The following is a 17,331-nucleotide window of genomic DNA, read 5'->3' as shown; positions in this document are numbered from 1 at the left end:
TAGAAAGAGAAGTTTTAAGAAACTTTTCCAGGCTCCATTGTGAGTGGAATAATAAAGCAGAGAGAAGAAGGGTTGGAAAGGACTTGGGGAGTCCATCAGGACTGGGGCTGCCTGCATATGCAGGTTGCAGACTAGGACATAGTTTTTTGGTCCATATAGTGGGTTTGACCATTGCTAACAAATCTTTTTGCCTTGAATCACATGTTAAACAGTCTTTTCAAATATTTTTATGCTTATTTATTTATTTTGAGAGAGAGAGAGAGAGAGAGAGAGAGAGAGAGAGAGAGAGAGAGAGACAGTGAGTGCAAGCAGGGGAGGGGCAGAGAGAGAAGGAAGGAGAGAATCCCAAGTAAGCTCTATGCTGACATCCCCCGCGATGTAGGGCTGCATCTCACCACTGTGAGATCACGACCTGAGCCGAAATCAAGAGTCAGATGCTCAACGGGCTGAGTCATCCAGGTGCCTCTCTCTTTTCAAATATTTTAGAGACTGATTTCTATGCCAGGTGGGCACCTTGATGACAGCTGCAGTCAAGATACTTAAACCTGAGGGAACAGATCAGAAAAACCTCATGAATACATAATGATGCCTTAACAAACTCATTCCTGATTGTGTAGCCTACACATGATTGAACCATCATAAGAATGTTAAATAAAGATGTTAAGTGTACTACAAAAAGCTTCATGTCTAAAAGGAGGGAAATCACATGAGGTGAGGCTGGTCACAAGGCCACAAATACAAGGCATCTAGAAGTAATATCTATGACTATTTCTTATACATTTGTCTTTGTTCAAAAGCAGGCAAACCTTGTAAGTTCTATAGTAAAGTGTTCAGCTACATTCACAGGAATGCTCATCTTTACAAACTTCTGCAGGCAGTTTAGTACATGCAAAGAACTGCGACCATTAATTAGATAAATCTGTTTGTCTAGCCTACAGAGAGTTTTGAAGTAAGCATTTCTCTCCACTAACTACAGAGGTGAATAGCTGATTTTAAAGTGATCCTTGTACTGTACATGCGGTCATTTTAAGTACCCACATCAGAGGTCTTAAAACATCCCAGATAGACAAGCTCTATTGTAATCCAAACAACATTAACAGAAGGAGATTCTAATAGCCTCTATTTAAGTATATCATAAAAATAGCTCTCATTCCCATTGAACTATGCTTCTGTTATTAATATTGACTAAAAGTCTAAAGAGTATGGAATGAAAAAAATTAGAAAGAGACAACACTTATGCAACTTTGAAGTAAAAAATCAAGTTATCTCTGAAAATTTAAATTATGTCTAAATTTCATGAGGGGTCATCTAGAATTCCCTGTCTTTAAATGGCTTCCCTGTGGACTACAGAAAGTACCAAAGAAGGAGAAAGTAAATCACACAATTTCTGGAAACTTAACCATTGCCGTTGCTGTAATTGTGTAAATCACGCAATTTCTGGAAACTTAGCCATTGCTGTAAATGGACAATGCTTCCTGGGGCCTTAACAATGTACTGGTGTCAAGGAAACGTGTTCTCAAAGAGCCAAGCTGATTAATTTCACCAACGGTCATGAGCCACAACACAGCCAGGGGACATGACAGATTGACTGTAGGAGAAAACTATTATTTTTCCTCTGTGACCAATGCTGTAACTGTTGAAATCATAGCTGGGAAGAAGTAAGCTCAATCATGCAGTTAAAGTGTTGTTTTGAACCAACTGCCCAATAATTTTCTCACTGAAATAAAACTTCAGGGAGCAACCCTAGAAGTGAAGGAATGTCCCATTACAACAGATAGTTGCTTCCACATTCTTCAAGCCATTGAGGAAAGATGGCAGTGTACATTCTCAATGTCAACCAAATACCTTTTTTAAAAGACTTAAAATAAATAGAGCATGTTCTAATAAATATTCTCAAAAAGTACCTACAGACTTATCATGATCATGTTTATTTTTTAATAGAAGATAAACTAACCATCAAATGCAGTTCCTTTGCAAATGACTTATTAGTAATATCAACAAAGTGACCAGTCTGCTTAATCAGTAACATATTCTTAGATTACTGTTTTCTGAAGAAAAACAATGATAAAGGGATTCTCATTTTTATCTTTAAAAAAAAAAGACTAAAATGGAAGCCTGGGTAGGCTAGAAAATGGGGTTTGTGAAGAGTAAGGAAATGGAGAAGCCTTCTGATTCAATTTTGCTTAGGATTATTGCTATTCTCCAGTTTACTGATAGCAACTCACTGTGGGCTCCAAAACAAATACACCTGCTTTTTTAATGTACAGAAAAATTTAAATGTATGTCCTGGTGTCAATGAATGATATTGATTGTCTGTGACAATCTCTCACTCTTTTGCTGATTTCTTCCTCAATGCACGTGACCTTTTAGAATAGGGTGCTGGGACACCTAGGTGACTCAGTCAGTTAAGTGTTGGACTTCAACGCAGGTCATGATCTCATGGTTTGTGGGTCTGAGCTCTGCATCAGACTCACTGCTGTCAGCACAAGCCCACTTTGGACCCTCTGTCTCTGTCTCTCTCTGCCCCTCCCCCACTGGCACGCTTTCTCTGTCTCTCTCAAAATAAATAAATAAACTTAAAAAGCAAAACTGCAGCAAATGAAAAAAAATAATAAAATAAAATAGAATGCTGAGGCAGAAGGAGATATTCTCAAGTGGAATAGCTAGCTCCCTTTCTTTCTCAATGCATACATGCTCTCCTGATACATTTCCCGTCTGCTCTTATGCAGTGCCAGGCAGAGGACTTTGGAGACCTCCGCTATATACCTAATTCAAACTATAATCTTATCTTGAACGACAAATTTACATCAATACCGAATATTTTAAAAATTAAGAATATCTCTCATGTTTTCTGATTATAAACTCTAGAAAAGTTTGCCAAAACCAAATTTTCTTTTTCTGCATGAAGAAATGAGGGGGGAGGGGGTTGCCTCTGTTTTTGCTAAGCCCTCAAACATAAACTAAAATATGCCTCTTGGATAATTCAGCGCTATGGGGTTCAGAAATTGAATTTGTCTTATTTTAGATATCTCTTTGTCTTAATTTTCTCCTCAATGAAATTTAGGTTAAGCATGGAGAACATATTTCCGCTATGAATTTACAGCATCAAACAATATCTGGCATGTAGTTAGCACTTAATATATAATTATTCAATGAAAAGGTGCCAGAAAATGCAAAGAGAATAGAGAAGACAAATGGAAAGGAAGGAGAGAAAGGCATCAGACAGGTACAGTATTACTGAATTAAGCATTTGTAGGCAATGGAGAAAACTGTCTATATTTATGAACTTCATGTATGGCATACACACTAAACCCAAGATATTTTCCCCATTCTTCCCTCAAATGTTTTTTTAACATATTTTGTATTAAAAAATTATCAATGGCTTTTGTCTCTACAATCAACTGATCTCATGTTTAAAGACAGGCAGAACCAATACTTTTACCACAGTGCATGAATATGTCAGTAGTTTGTACATCCTCTCCAGAGAAGAGTAGAAATATACATTTAACTAAAATCAGCCTATTTATTTTAATTACCCACAGTTAAAAACTTAGTTACAATGAGAAAATTATAGCTATAAAGTCATGTTATAAAAGTTTCCATTCTTTAAAATGCTCCTGCTTTGAAATTGGCCAAAATTACCAACATTATGCTTCTGTTTTGCTGATTCTGAGAACTCAGAATTCCATTAAAATTAGAGAAAAAATCCTTTCAAACTTTCATAGAAATAGGGTAAAACCCTGTATATTGCAAAAACAAAAACAAAAGCAAAAAACAAGTATTTAATTTGTTTAATTAGTACCCAGATTTTTTTCTGAGCAAATAGTCACACCACAGGTAAATTAAAATCACACAAAGTTTCAAATATATGTCATTGAGTATCTGAAACTTTAAATACTAGTTCCATTTTTAATGGTTGGCACTAGGTCTTATAACAGGTGATGGAACACTCCTTTGCCTTTATTACAAATGTCATTTCTCATTGTATGCTTTTAAGGAAGTAATTGTAGAAAATACAGCATACTAACATGAATATATCCTATATTCTGCATGACTAAGAAATTGGCATTTTTACTAATCCCTAATAATAACTTATTTGCTTATGCTTATTTATCCAAAAAGTATAGTTGAAAGAAGCAATACCTAGTTAATTAAGAAATCCATTTTAGTAGGGTTGGGTTGTGATAAATTGATAAATATAATAAACTATTGGCAGCTGGGTGGCTCAGTCAGTTGAGTGTCTGACTTCAGCTCAGTTCCTAATCTTACAGTTCATGGGTTTGACCAAAAACCCACATCAGGCTTTGTGCTGACGGCTCAGAGCTTGGAGCCTACTTCAGATTCTGTGCCTTCCTCTCTCTCCACCCCTCTCCTGTTTGCACTGTCTCTCTCTCTCAAAAATAAAATTAACTGGGCACCTGGGTGGCTCAGTCCATTGAGCGTCCAACTTCAGCTCAGGTCATGATCTCACAGTCTGTGAGTTTGAGCCCCACCTTGGGCTGTGCTGACAGCTGAGCACCTGGAGCCTGATTCGGATTCTGTCTCTCTCTCTCTCTCTCTCTCTCTCTCTCTCTCTCTGACCCTTCCCCACTCATGCTTGGTCTCTCAAAAATAAATAAATGTCAAAAAATTTTTAAAAAGGAAAAATTAAATAAATAAAATCTTAATTTTTATTAAAAACGACAAATATTGAATCTATATACCATATCCACTGAGAGTGAATTTCCTAGGAGCTCTTCTTGGGTCTCACAGAATATCTAAAACATTATGAAACCTTCCTTTGGACCCATGTGATCCCTCTAATTGCCTCCCTCTTTTCTTCCTCATTAGTCTTCCACTGATTCAGCAATGACTTCATACTTGGATCACAGTCTCCTCTTAATCCCTGATATCTTGCTTGGTGAGTTCAATCCCCATGTGGTTTACCAGTCCAACAGCCTTGTTTCATCATTCCCTCTCCTCAGTTCCATTTATTACCCACCTCCACTTTACCTCAGGCATCCACATCTTAAGCTTTATCTAACCCAGAACTGCCTCATTTTTTAAATATTAAACTCCAGTGTCAGATTCATTGAATCACATCCTCTCATATCTCCAGTTCCTTCATACACACTCCATCTTCTCCTCTACCTTTTAATCTCTCTGTTTGGTTCCAATTCATCAGCCCACTCGTATTTATTCTGTCTCTTTTCTATGACTAATATAAGTATCATTTCGAGTACACTCTTACCAAACCCCTTAAATCCCATTCTCACAGTCAATTCATCACACATACCAGGCAAAACTTCAGGCCTGGATTGATTCAGCTGTCTATTCATTCCTCGTCTATGCCTAGATTGATAAGGCCTACTAGAGAGAAGACAGAATGCATGCAAAAAGACAGGATGCATAATCATGAAGATGAATGGTATGAAAACTTCATGAATTTCCAGCTTCAACTGGACCTCAAAGTTATTCTGCCATCCTCATAATGTCCTTGTTCTTTGTCTCACAGTAGTTAGATGACATCATCCCAGACCCTCTACTTTTATTACCTACTTTATCATTTTTAACAAATAACTTTAATTCCTTACTTCATAGAGAAAATAAAAGTCATCATTTTCCTCCTCCCAATGCTAATTTATTTTTAAGCAACTCAATATTTTCTTATTCATTTTTGTGCCAGTAGAAGAGCTCTTTCTCCATTTATATCCCATTCTCTCTCCTCTCTCTGACTTCCCATAACCTCAAGTACCTCCTCCTGTTAGTTAGCATCCTCCTGCCCAATTGGGTCTTTAACTTCTATGCTGGCATCCCTCCTCTCTGTCTATAATTATGTTCAAATCTCTCATATCTAATAATAAAAATGTAACAAAATCTTTATTAAACAAGATATTTATCTATTTCTCTGGACACCATATTGTGTTTTCTTTTGTCTTCATAATTATACTAGTACACACAGAGGTCCATGTTTGTTGCCTTTCACTCCTCACCTTGCATTTAGTCATCTACCAAATGCAATCTGCCTTCTATGTCCTCCAATGCCACCAAATCAGCTTGTGTCCATATCAACACTGACTTCAAAATTAAAAAATCAAATGGAAAGTTTTCAATCAGTATCCTACCTAACCCTCTGAAACATCCTTTTTGAAAATGATCTCTCCCTCCCTTTATGTCTTCCAAGTCTTTGCTCATATGCCATCTTCTTATCTACCTAACCATACTACCCGGTTTTAAATTGCAACACGGACTCTTGCATACAGTTTCTCACACTGCTTTATTACATTTTATTGTATTTATCATCTTTTAACAAAATATGAAATTCACCTATTTATTATATTTTTGTCTGTTTCTCCCCAGTAGCAAATAAGTTTATCTGTTATGTTCTCTGGTTTATCTCAACATCTCACACAAAGTAATAGCTCAAAAGATCCTTGCTAAAGGAATGGATCTCTTGACTTCCAGGACAACAGTCTCTCTTGGGTTTTTCTCTTGACTCTTGCGGGTTTTTTTTTCTCCACTTCCTTTGCAATCTCCTCTATACTTCCCTTAGCTTTTAGTGTTCCCCACGTTTTCATACTTTTTTGTATTCTCCCTGAGAGATCTCAGCCACTGTCACTATCTCCTTCATGTTAGCTACTAAATATCTATATTTCCAGTTTAAGTCTTTCTTCTGAATTCCAGACCCATATATCTAACTTCTTCCTAAACATCTATACTTCAAACTCTCTCCCAATCATCTTGTCCCCCAACCTACCAGGGCTATTCACTCACATGGTTATGAACTGGATCTAATTTATACGCCTTCCATAAAGTACCTTTTCTAAGTTAAGTACAATATTTTACCTAAAACCTCCTGATGGAGGTGAATGTTACTGTGGATGTGAAAAATAAATGTGTATGTTATGTAACCAGGAAGCACTCAAAACACATCACGAGATTTACAGTTCTAGTAGTGTGAAAGTTGAGATATTTATGGGTAGATCAAGAAAGGCTTTGCTCTCACATTCAGTGGCATTTTTTCTATAACTTTGAATAATCATTAGGTAATTAATGACCTATTATACTGAATTTTCTGTTATAAATGCATAGAGATAAAAATTAAAAACCATTACCCTCCACATCATTTGTATCTACAAATGAAAACTATCAACCAGGAGGCATTATCTAATAAACTTAACCAAATGATCATGATTCAGAGATAAACCATACAATTATAAGTAAGCAGTACTATCTCCAGATGTCAGAGAAACTGTGTCATGGGCAAAACATGCACTATTCTAAATAAATTTTAAATAAATATTGCACATACAGTGTGGAATGCTGAAAAGAACAATGAAAAATGACAACCTGGATTCAAATTTTACTTCTACTTATTATTGTTTGGTTTCAAAAAAAGTTAATAATTATGTGCACATACTGAACACTTACTAACTGCCATTCACTCTTCTAATAGTTTTGCATTTTGCAATCAAAATAACCCTACAAAAGAGGCACCACCATGTTCCTCAGTTTCCAGAGGAAGGAACTGAAGAATGTAATTTACTCAAGATCACAGTTTGTAATTAGCAGTCATGTTTCAAACCCAGACTGCTTGTCTGACCAGTATATATATATACTGGTCATTGGCCATTCTAATACATTTTTTCATGACAGAAAAATACACCATTATTAATGTTTTTGTGCACTGCAAACTAAATATTAAGATATCAGCTAATTCCAAGAGCTACCTGAATACAGAATTAGATCTAGCTCATTGTTCTTCGTATAATAATAGTTTCAGCAATTCATCACATTTTTATGGACCATGTCTTTAGAATACCCTGTTGGCTCATTGACTATTTAAAATCATTTGTTGTTACAAAATGAATGTGGGCTTTCTTTTTTGTAACAAGAGCTGAATTTCTCTTTTAAGGTGTCAAACCCTAGCTCACGTAGGGACTTTAACTGTCCCATGACATTTTCTTGCCTTTCTCTGGTTCTATTTGATCCAACAAATACTATTTAGAAGCACAATATGTGTGGGTAAGGGGTTCACAAAATCTTTCCCTTTCTCTCTTAGAATTTGACATTCAACTCATTTTCCAGATCAGTTCCCTTGGCAACCTCATAAAGGAGGTATGTCAGCTACATTACTAGGTAGCATTGCTTATGGTAAAAATAATTTCTGCTTGGTTAATTGCATCTGAAATGGTAAAAACTATTAATGATAAATACTTCATGGGGATACCATAGTTTTAGGCTCATAACTGGTCATGCCTTTTATAGAAACTTTGCCTCTGGATTGTTAAAGTATATATTGGCTCCCATGGTATCTAAGGCCTTTAAGCCAGGGTATCTTTCATATCTGCTCCATCTGATAATCATTCTTTCAAACTTGAGATGTCTCCTGTGGAATGAAAAAGCATAGCCCTTGGACTGCCATACAAACATCAGCATGGACTGCTGTGAGGGCTAGTTCCATGGAATAGCAATACCTGATAGCCAACTGGGGTTCCTGCCCCATGTCCTTTTAAGTGATTTGATGACACATGTGAATTATGGTAATCTTGTGAGTTTGATTATTTAGTAGAACCTGAAAAGACTCTCGGGCTCTGCCTTCAGAGTTGAGAGTGATAATAGATAATAGAATAGTGCATAAATAATTAATAAACACACCAGGAAAATGTTTCTGGTTGCCTTTCTAATATATCTCATGACTGAGCTCATACTGTGTACTGTACTTAGTACAACAACCATATGCTCTAGAAATATATGCCTGGTATACAGAATTAAATAATGTTTTGTTGGATGGTTGGATGGATGAATGAATGGCTCTCACCAGTGAGTGAAGGAAGCTGGAGCCTCAGTTCTTAAGTCTCATTTGATTCTAACTCAGCTTTCTGGTTGCCCCAGCTCTGCCCTCTCCTTGATTTTGAATCAAGCTATTGATTCTCTGCCTGACATCTTGCACTGAGTAACTTTCATTTGCATCTCCAGTTCTCTTCCCCAACTTTCTCCAATCTTCTCCGTGTTCAGAGGCTAACCAACATAGAACTCATTAACAGACTTCCAGCTTCCTGTTGAGCCACAAAAGGGCACCATAAAATATTAGAGGGAGGGTGAGGAAGGCAGTTGGGGATATTTGTTCCTTGAGCACCCTCCTTGTGGGGTCAGTGAGGTAGCTGTAAATGTCATAATTATTGTATTATGGCTCTCTCCACAGTATCTGTCATCTTCAAATTTTAAGAACTACTGTCCCCTCACACCTTCAGAATTATGGGTTGTAATAGCTTCCTATTGTTACTTACCCTAGAGATCACACTATCCTTTGTTATTTCTCTATACCCTGTCCAATATTTAAATTAACCCCTTTATTAAATGCTCCTCAAATTGCCAAATATGAGTTTGCTGTTTCTTGCAGACTTTTGACTGAAGACCTTTGCTTCTACTACTTTTCAATTCTATTGTAATATGTTTTCCTTCTCCTAATGTTTCTACTTGTTTTACCCACCAGCCATGATCCACCTTTAGTGCTCCTATTTTTCCAAACTTCGTCTAATCTAGGTGGAATTACTTCTAACATTTGTTTTTTATGATTTTTATTTACTGTTTCCCTCATGACCATTCTATATTTCCCTGTCCAAAATAATTACCCATGCCCTTATAGACACTACCACTTACATATCGATATGATGAATAGTCAGGGATTAATTTTTATTTTGGAGATGTAGCAGGATATAGTTGAAGAGCAAAGGCTTTAGGTTCTGGATAGATGAGCATTTGACCTTCAATTCTAGTATTTTGCTGATGCCTGAGCAAGTCAATAAAACTACTGGAGCTTCCATTTCTTTTGCAAATTAGGAAGAACAAGATCTATCATCCAAGGTTTTAATAAACACTAAAGATGACGTATGTTGATGTTTAGCATATAATGTGTGCTAGAAAAAAAAATGTTGTATATTATATTATTATTGATAACATAGTTAATACCCAAGAGCTATTATGAAGCACACCGACTAAGGGATCATTTTCAAAGGTCCATTCAGGTATATTGGGGAATTTTAATTCTATGTAGCTATAGAAATCTTCCACTGTCTAATTTTCTCATATTAACTCACAAAACCAAATAATCACAATTATGATTGTTGTTAAACATAAAAGTAAGTATATTATTATTTCTAGTTGCTGCAGATATAAAGAGCAAAAAAAGTTATGTGTTCAAGACTTTTATTTCTTGCTTGTAAAAACATCAAAAATGTTTTTTGATTTTGAAATTTGAAGTTAACAAGAAAATGTCATATTAATTCCATCTTTCCCCATCAGTGCAACATATTATGACAGCCTTCAATGTATATGATTTTCCTTTAACATTAAAGCTATCTTTTTGTAAAGCTGCCAAGATATTTGGCACAGTTACCAGTCCAAATTAAGAATATGGTCTTTTAAAGTGCAAACATTGACAAAGTAAAAACTTTCCTAGGCAAATGAGTTTCACACCACACAAGAACAAGAAGAGACAAGATACTTCTGTTTCCTTTCTCAGTATGTATTAGAAAAAAATCTTTAAATAGTCCTACTAACTGAATAGCTTTAAAGTCAGAATAGCTGAGAGGTTGTGATTTGTGATGTTAAGGCTGTCAGAAAGGACTTTTTAAATCTTCTTGCCCTTCTTTCCAGTCCCTGTCAGTGATATCTGAAACCCTTTTGGTAATAAAGAAATCTATCATCTATCATTAGAAGTTTAAAATGTAAAAAGTTATTAAAGTTAAATTGATAGCTATATTTGCTTCTTGTTTTTTTCCTGATTTTGATACAGAGTTACAGCAAGGATAACTGAAAGGTTGAAAAGGAGGAGGCGGGGCGCCTGGGTGGCGCAGTCGGTTAAGTGTCCGACTTCAGCCAGGTCACAATCTCGCGGTCCGGTCCGTGAGTTCGAGCCCCGCGTCAGGCTCTGGGCTGATGGCTGGGAGCCTGGAGCCTGTTTCCGATTCTGTGTCTCCCTCTCTCTCTGCCCCTCCCCCGTTCATGCTCTGTCTCTCTCTCTCCCAAAAATAAAAAATAAAAACGTTGAAAAAAAAATTAAAAAAAAAAAAAAGAAAAAAAAAGAAAAGGAGGAGACTGGTGACCCTCAAGACAAACATCATCATCTAATTAGTATTTATGCCTCAGGCCCTGCAACCTAGCTCTTCAAGATTCTAATAAAATTCCTTAATATGCCTCTTTTTGCTAAAATATGTGTCCTTTCTTGTTTTTTGATGGCATGAAGTTTATATAGAGATTCTGAACCTGTTCAGAAGCATTCCTTCATCCAACAGCCTTAAAAAAATCTGTTGTGAGATACGTGAATTCAAACCCTTATTAAACACAAAGGCAGCCTGCCACACTATGGAACACATGGATGACCCCCTTGAGTATCCTGTAATATAACTTGAGATGCATTGGCTTTCGTGACAGAAAGGAACCCAGTTAGGTTTTTCATCTCATTTTGTTTTGTTTCTGGCACATAGGCACTGAGAAGAACAAGAAAATGTTTCTGTTCTCATTCAACCCCTTAAGATATGTGGAGCACAAAGACAGATGCATTAGAGACAGAAGCTGCAGAAACTATTTTCAATGGTATTTTTTGGAATACTGTCCAGAAGCAATTCTATTACAGTATTGAGGTGATAACCAGAGCTGGGGCAAGGTTCACTATCCACTTCTGCATCTGACCTCCAGACCTGCTCTGACCTTGGGGACTGATAGCTTTCCAAACAGCAAGGGACAGCACCTTTAACAGAGACTTCAACATTTTCACATCAGACAGCAAGGCTGCTTCATAAGCAGAGATATAGATGAGGGGATGGTGGAACCAAGAAAGGAACAATTGGCAGAAATACTGTAAACTGGGTTGGCAGATTAGTTCAAGAGAACATATGAAAAACTTTTTGGAACTTCCCTCAAATGTTTGCTAGGTATAAGAAACACCAAGGGAGGGGCGCCTGGGTGGTTTGGTGGGTTGAGTGTCTGACTTCAGCTCAGGTCGTGATCCCGTAGTGGGTTAGAGCCCCGCATTGGGCCCTGTGCTGACAGCTTGGAGCCTGGAGTCTGCTTTGGATTCTGTGTCTCCCTCTCTCTCTGCCCCTCCCCTGCTCACACTCTGTGTGTCTCTCTCTCAAAAATAAATAACCATTAAAAAAATTAAAAAAAACACTAAGGGAAAGAAGAGGAATATCTGGTAAATGGAAGATGAGGTCCATTTTCAGCTGGTAAAGAGCTGGAGCTCCTGTGGTGTGTGAAATAACACACAACACATTAATAAGATTTGGGGGTCTAGAGTCAGTCCTTGGGCTCAGATGCTAACCTACAGCTGTTTGATCTTGGGCAAGTTATTTAATGATCAATGGTTCAGTTTCCCCATCTATAAAATGGAGATAATAATAATCTTTACTTCACAGTATTGATGTGAGGTTTCACAGATTCATACATGCAAATGGTTAGAATAGTAACTAGCACTAAGATGGACATCTGACTGTTATAATCTGGTCCCATTTGTACTCACAGGCTGATGATGTTGGAGACACCTGGAAACAGAGGTTAAGCGGCATCTTCTAAACCAAATAGACATTTCCTACTTTTTCTACCATCCCAAGTCAATTGGCACAGATCATATTAATATCCATTCAAATCATGTAAAAAAGTAACAAAGAAAAGGTTTATATATTTGATCCCTGGTTGATGAATGTGTATTAATAATATCTTGGTGAATCTTAAATGAACCAGGATTTTGAGAAGCTTCATTCTGTTTGCAACTCTGAAATTCACTTAATCCTCTTGAACTCTGAATTGATTACTAAATCTGCATCTATATAATCAGGCCTAGACAGTGCAAAATATGAAAAATACAACAATGTAAAAGATAGTATGCATTCTCTCAAAATGATAAGCCTTTTTATTTCAACCCTGATCAAATCCACCTTTGATGGTATGGGTATGTCTTTGTGTACCGTATTTTCTTTTATATCAGAGTTCAGGTTTATTTGAGGAGCCAAGCTATTCAGATCATTTTGGTCTTCAGCCCAAGCTTCTATGCTGAGTAAGTAGATGAAACAAATTAACAGGTATGTGATTCAAATGTAAATGTATGCAATCATTTGGAAATGATTAATATCTACAAAATAAGTGTCCTGAATGAAAAAGCTCACAGAAGTTATTATTTTAGCATAGATTTTCCCACAAATGCTTTAATTTGCTTCTGCAAAAATCAAATTGCCCTCCTTCAATTTTTAGATAAGTAGACAAAAGAAAAATTCTAAGAAAGTCTCTGAATCAAAAGCCACATAAATTTAATTATTCCCACTGTATCCTTTTCCTTTTTCCCAATATCTCAAGCCATCCCAACATCTTAATTCTCTGAATAGTCTCATGAGCTACCTCCTACACTTAAGGAAGAGTCGTCCACTTGAACGTCTTCAAATACTTGGCTTTGAGGCTTACAGGACCAATCTCATCATGCCTTTAACCTTACCATTCCCCTCCATCATTCTCCCAAGTTCTAGCTTGTCAAATTACCCATTCTTTCAGGGAGGTTGACCTCCATACTGCTCTGGACATGCCCTAATCTGTTCCCTCTCTCTTGTACCCTTCCATCTTGCCCTCTGGTATTTAAAGTCTTTCATCAGCAAACTCCTTCACCTGTGTCCTCAAATTATTTACCTTCTTGTTATAACTGACATCTGACTTGCCCTTACATTGCTCTCAAGTGGTAGCTGTAGTTTGTTTTATACTCCATATTTCCCAGAGATTTCAAGTAAAGTTAGTTTGTTCCTCTCCAAAGCCTTCTCCAAAGAGTTTATCTTTCAAATCCTAAATCTTTACCTTTCAAATACTTAATCATTTGAAGCTTGTTTCATTAGTTTGCCATTCATTCCTTTTTATTCCATGAATCCACCACCTAGTGACTCTCTTATTTGTTAATGACCTTACCACCTAACTTAATGTCTTTGTTCTCTTCTACTATCCTATCATCCTTCCTTCAACATTTCCCAGCACATATGCTGGCCTCTCAGTTTCGTGACCACCTTAACTCTGAAGACTTTTTCTCCAATTTCACATGGTTCTACTCTCAAGTTTTAACCATCATGGATAATTGCAGCACCTTCAAATCTCAATTTCAACTGTACCTGCTTTCCATCCAAATCACTCATCCAGTAATCCATACCAGTACTTTACCATCCTCACTAGGGATCTCCAATCCATTCCTCCCTACCACTTTTCATTTCCAATCCCCGACTCCAAATAATCTTGTTTCCCTCCTTATTCAGCATCTCAAACATGGTCCAGCACTGTAATTGCTCTCTGACAGATTAGATTTGGAATAAAAAAGGGATAGAGAGAGAGAGAGAGAGAGGAATCAACCATGGCTCCAAAGTTATGGAATGATGGATTTGTTATTTACTAAAATGGGGTAAGCTCTTCCTTCATCATATCTGCATGGAGTAACCCTGGCCCTTGCTTAAAAAAACTACCCAATTATTCTTGCCAGAACCTGAGTAAATGAACACTACTGGAGAAAATCCTAAAATAATGAAATCCTAACTCACTTCAAATTTGAGTCCACATTTCTCAACAGTGCCATGGTTCTTCCCTCAGAAATTTAATTCCCATGAGGCACCTGAGAGGCTCAGTCAGTTAACTGTCCAACTCTTGATTTCTCCTCAGGTCACAATCTCATGGTTTGTGACATCGAGCCCCATGTTGGGCTCTGCACTGACAGCACAGAGCCTGCTTGAGATTTTCTCTCTCCCTCTCTCTCTCTTTGCCTCTCTCTCTCTCTCTCTCAAAATAAATAAATAAACTTTAAAAAAAAAAGAAAGAAAGAAATTCCCATGATCCCAAATGACTGCTTCATTCCCTCTTCTTGCTGCCCTGAAATCTTCAACAACCCTTTCTGCTCCACTATAACCTAATAACCTTACCTCATAATTCAAGATATTTTATTTGTCATTTCTCCATCACCAACTCTTACTCTTTCTGCCATTCGGTCCACAATAATGCAAGTAGTGTTGCTGCTCAGATCGTTGCCAACCAAACCTTCCTCTTGTGCACTTGCTCTAATAACTCTCATTTTCTCAGTCTTTCCTATAGCAAGTTCTCACATTCTGCTAAATTATTTTCACCAGCATACAAATGTCTGTCTACATCACTCATCCTAAAAAAGAGAACAAAAGCTTCTGTTGAACCCATGTCCCGCTTGAGCTATCATCCCATTTCTCTGTATCCTTTCACAGCAAACGCCTTTAAAGTCTATATTTGTTGTTTTCAAACCCCTTTTTCTCCTTTTCTCTTGAATCCATTCTAGTTAGGCTTTTGCCCTTAGCACCCACTGAAACAGATCTTGTCAAACTTTAATGACTTTCATGTTGTGAAATCCAATGATAAAATTTCAGACCCCAAACATGCTTGACCTCTTGGTATCATTTGACACAGTTAACCATTCTCTCCTTTTTGAAAGAAGTTTTTAGTCTCTGAATTCTCTGTTGAGCTGGTCTTTTCCTCTTAAGTCTCATGATCTACTGACCTCCAAATGTTGAAGTGCTCAGTCCTTAGATCTTTTCACTCCTCCTTTCCTTCCCTAAGTTATCTCCTTTTGTCTCCTTGAATATCATCTAATTCTGACCACTCCCGAATTTGTATCTATAGTTAGGATTTCTCCACTGAAGCCCTGAGTGTGTGTGTGTGTGTGTGTGTGTTTGTGTGTGTGTGTACACACTCCACATCACCACTTATATGTCTAATAGGTGTCTCATAATTAAAATGCCCAGAGGGGCGCCTGGGTGGTGCAGTCGGTTAAGCGTCCGACTTCAACCAGGTCACGATCTCGCGGTCTGTGAGTTCGAGCCCCGCGTCAGGCTCTGGGCTGATGGCTCGGAACCTGGAGCCTGTTTCCGATTCTGTGTCTCCCTCTCTCTCTGCCCCTCCCCCGTTCATGCTCTGTCTCTCTCTGTCCCAAAAATAAATAAAAACGTTGAAAAAAAAATTTTATAAAAAAATAAAATGCCCAGAACTGAATACTTGTTTTTCTCCTAAAAAAACTATCCATCCTGAGGTCTTCCCCCATTTCTATAAATACCAATTCTATCCTTCCAAAATCTTTCAGCCATAATTGATCCTCCTCTTACTTTAATACCCCAAATCCAATCTGTGAGTAAATTCTATCTGCACTGCTTTCATTATATATCCAGAATTCAATCACCTATTATCATCCTCGTAATACCATCTTGATCTAAAACACTAATATTTCCAAGTTAAATCATCAAAACAGCCTCCTCCTAACTAGTCTCTCTGTATCAGTTCTTGCCTCTCTGGGGACTACATACAACACAATAATTGAATAAATGTCTTTTTTTTTAATATGAATTCCTCTACCGAGTTTCTTTTTTTTTAAGTTTATTTATTTATTTTGAAAGAGAGAGAGCCAGAGCATGAATAGGGGAGGGGAAGAGACAGAATAAGAGGGAGAGAATCCCCAGCAGGTTCCACACTGTCAGCACAGAGCCCCTTGCAGGGCTCGAACTCATGAACTATGAGATCATGACCTGAGCCAAAATCAAGTCAGATGCTTAACTGACTAAGCCACCCAGGTGCCCCTGAATTCCTCTGTTCAAAACCCACCACTGGCTTCTCAGAGTAAAAGAAAAATTCCTTACAATGGTCCACAACACCCTATGTCATTTGTTGTCCTGCCTCTCCTGGCATCATCTGCTACCATTCTTCCCATCCCAAATTCATTCCACACTTGTCTCTTTAGTGATTCTCTAATAAGACCAACACACACCTGCTTCATGGCAGGCAAAGGAACAAGAAAGAAATACTTATGTTCCCTCTGCCTGAAACTCCTTTTCCTAGATATCCACATGTCTAGTACCCTCACTTTCTTAAAACCTCTGGTCAAATGTCAACTTATAAAATGGCCCTCCATTACCATACTTTAAAAATAGCAAGCCAAACTCCATCTGCTGCATTCACGTTCCCTTTGTTTTTATATTTATCCACAGATATTACCAGCATCTAACAAACTGGAGTGTATATTTACTTATTTGCTGTTTGTCTATCTCAATTACAATGTCAGTTCCTTGAAGATGAGTTTCTATTTCTTTTTTTCTGTTTTCCCAGCATGTAGAACAGAGGCTGGAACATAGGGTATGCTCAAGAAATATTTATCAAATTCATTCATTGAAACAACATGCTAAAAAAAAAAAAAACTATACACACACACACACACACACACACACACACACACATTACTCCCTTCACCAAATGTTTTCCATCTCTCTAAATATCTCCACAATCCCCCCAACTTCCCAAGTAGAAAACCTATGTGTCCTCTTT

At 37.3% G+C, this 17,331-nt stretch overlaps 1 protein-coding gene across 11 annotated transcripts in view; it reads right to left on the bottom strand.

Moving 5' to 3' along the window:
- The window catches only part of MAPK10 (mitogen-activated protein kinase 10), a 557,027-nt gene that overhangs the window by 214,991 nt on the left and 324,705 nt on the right, over positions 1-17,331 (bottom strand). Inside the window, exon 1 of one of the 11 annotated variants that reach the window (XM_047857259.1) lies at positions 14,544-14,619. The exons of 9 other annotated variants lie outside the window; for them this stretch is intronic. The gene's annotated coding sequence lies outside the window, so the exon portion shown is untranslated. Of the gene's footprint in view, positions 1-12,502; positions 12,560-14,543; positions 14,620-17,331 lie in introns of those variants that run through there. One more of the 11 variants, XM_047857260.1, reaches the window with a different exon arrangement.

Source organism: Prionailurus viverrinus, chromosome B1 (genome assembly GCF_022837055.1).
Source record: "Prionailurus viverrinus isolate Anna chromosome B1, UM_Priviv_1.0, whole genome shotgun sequence".
Taxonomy (NCBI): domain Eukaryota; kingdom Metazoa; phylum Chordata; class Mammalia; order Carnivora; family Felidae; genus Prionailurus; species Prionailurus viverrinus.
This window is presented reverse-complemented; position numbering and strand designations above follow the sequence as displayed.